This window comes from Tupaia chinensis, unplaced genomic scaffold (genome assembly GCF_000334495.1).
Source record: "Tupaia chinensis unplaced genomic scaffold, TupChi_1.0 Scaffold143654_1, whole genome shotgun sequence".
Classification (NCBI taxonomy): domain Eukaryota; kingdom Metazoa; phylum Chordata; class Mammalia; order Scandentia; family Tupaiidae; genus Tupaia; species Tupaia belangeri.
In genome coordinates, this window is record NW_006203502.1 from 97,312 (window position 1) to 100,218 (window position 2,907).

The 2,907-nt window shown below is 45.0% G+C and overlaps 1 non-coding gene across 1 annotated transcript; it reads left to right on the forward strand.

The window, feature by feature from the left end:
* The first annotated feature begins 1,750 nt into the window (after positions 1 to 1,750).
* Positions 1,751 to 1,857, forward strand: LOC114005361 (U6 spliceosomal RNA). Its single transcript, XR_003547220.1, has one exon. It is a non-coding gene; the product is annotated as a U6 spliceosomal RNA (small nuclear RNA).
* The last annotated feature ends 1,050 nt before the right edge of the window (positions 1,858 to 2,907 follow it).

A 2,907-nucleotide genomic window follows, 5' to 3' on the forward strand; every position in this document is an offset into this window, starting at 1 on the left:
TTTCACTTTATTTATTATTATTATCATTATTATTTTCCAGTTTGATCAGAGAGAGAGAGAGAGGAAGTGAGAAAGCAAGCCACCAGGTCCGAGACTTGAACCGTGGTTGGCCATGTGGAAGTCCAGCGCCTTTAACCACCATACCACTTGCCGGCCCCACTTATGTGTTTTATTCAAGCTGCCAGGGTTAGCACTCAAACCATGTGGGACCCAGTTCCTTTAACCACTAGGCTACAGGCCAACTCATCAACTGAATATTTTTTTTAAAGAATTATTTAGGGGGATGGGCAGATGGGCAGATGGTGTAATGGTTAGATTGCTGAGTGCCCATGTAGTTGACTGTGGTTAGAGTCCCTGCTGGGTATGTGTATTTGCATCCTCAAGATCCCGAGAGGAGGCCTGCATTGAAGGACATTGTCTGTGGATTTAGTGTGGGAGGCTGCGCACCAGCGAGTCTGCCGAGGCCATTTTCATGAGTCTCTTACTATTGCCATCTTAGGCTCAGAGAGTAAATAATTACACAATGACAAAGGCCATGATTGGCTCCCCTTCAAAACCTCACCTTCAAAACCATACTCTGATTGGCCACTTCCCATAGCAAATCGGTGAGCTTAGAACCCCTCAGATTTGTATATCTGGCACCTCATGATTGGTCTGCAAAAGCAACCAATCATAACCCACCTTTTACAATCCTTCATTTACATATACAACAACCAATCACTGCCCACCAACATGTATATAACCACGATCCCTGGCCCACAATCGCCAGACGACCCTGAAGACCCTGAAGAGCTGTGACACTGCGTCATCTCCGGATGACCCTGAAGAGTTGTAACACTGCGTTGTCTCCATGTTGTAACACTGTGTACTTCGTCCCTTCTCTCACTCCTTCCCTCTGGAAACCTGTTCGACTGTCCTCCGGGTCATGACAGCTTTGCAAGAAGATTGAAATCATGGCATGTCCAGAAACTGATGCCTAGTTCCATTTCACTGGTATTAAAATGTACTTCGGGACCAGTAGTTAGCATAATGGCTATGTCGCTGGACTCCCATGTAGTGGACCGCGGTTCGAGTCCTGGACCGGTGGCTTAAACTCACGCCAGGCGTATGTGCGTGCATGCCCAAGATCCCGGGAGGACAATGGAGGAGAAGGGATTGCAGCGTGGTCATCCCCCCTGGGGGGGTGATTTCTGCTTTCTGTCTCTCTCTGTCTGTCTGGCGAGTGCACAAGCCCTATAACAACAACAACAAGAAAAAACCGCTCCAAAAAAAAAAATGTACTTCACCTCTTATACTCTCACAGGTAGAATGAATTGTGTACTGGGCACACATGGAGGCATTGTTTTGAGGATCTTATACTTCAAGTTAAGATCTAAGGGGCTGACAGGTGGCATGGTGTTAAGGATGCTGGACTCCCACGTGACTGACCATGGTTCGAGTCCTGGATCTGGCAGCTTACTTTCTCTCTTTCTCTTTCTCTCTTTTTCTTCTCTCTCCCTTTCTGGTCAAATTAAAATAAGTAAATAAACAAAGTTAAATAAATGAAATAATTATATATTAAAAAAAAGATCTAAGAAAACTCCAGCTGTGAAAGCAACATAAATGGAGTCAAACGTCCAAACCTCATCTAAGTTCCCATGCCTGGAGAAGCTAATGTCAGTTCATTATGGGATACTCAATTTGTATGATAAATTATGAACCTGGAAAAAAAAAAAGCTACTGAGAGGAGCATGGAGAAGAGACTGTGGTTGTGCTCGCTTCGGCAGCACATATACTAAAATTGGAACGATACAGAGAAGATTAGCATGGCCCCTGCGCAAGGATGACACGCAAATTCGTGAAGCGTTCCATATTTTTTTTTTAAAAAAAGAAGAGACTGTGGTGTGCCTGGAGAGTGATTTATCACATTCTGTCTCCTCTGTGAGCGTACATGCCCTATAGCAAAAATCTCTCTTAAAAAGGAAAAGAATTACTGATTTAATTTCATTTATTATTATTTTTTAAAATTTGCGATAGGGCACACATGTCCACTAGAGATAGACAGAAAAAGAGACAAAGTGAGCAAGCTATCAGGTCTGGGACTCAAATTGCAGTCAGTCATGTGGGAATCCAGTACCTCAACCACCATACCACCTGCTGGTCCCTCAACTGAATAATTTTTAAAAATCCAATTAATGTAAACTCCTTTAAGTTTGTCATGTTTTACATTTTCCTACTTAAAATATTGAGAAGTAAAGAGATTTTTTCAAGAGATTTAAAAAAAATTTTTTTTTTTGAGAGCTTTTTTGCTATAGGGTGCGTGCGCTCACCAGAAAGACAGAGACAGAAAGCAAAAAATAAACCCCCAGAGGGGGGATGGCCATGCCACAATCCCTTCTCCTCCATTCTCCTCTTGGGATCTTCGGCACGCACACACACGTGACCGACCTGAGTTTAAAGCCACCGGGTCAGGGACGCAAACCACGGTCGAGTCCAGTGACATATGCTTACTGCTGGTCCCCACATAGCCATTTTTTTTTTTGAGAGGTTTTATAGCTATAGGGCACATGCGCTCGCCAGACAGACAGAGACATAGAGACAGAAAGCGAGAAATCACCCCTCAGGGGGGATGGTCACGTCGCAATCGCTTCTCATCCTCTCGGGATCTTGGGCACGCACGCACACGCACCCGGCGTGAGTTTTAAGCCACCAGGTCCGGAACGCCAACCATGGTCGACTACGTGGGAGTCCAGTGACACAGCCATTACGCTAACTGCTGGTCCCCCCCCTCCCCCCACATAGCCATTTTTAAGAGAGATTTTTGCTATAGGGCATGTGCGTCCCTGGTGACAGAGACAGAAATTGAGAAATCACCCCCCAGGAAGGATGGTCATACCACAATCCTGTCTCCTCTCAGGATTTTGGCAT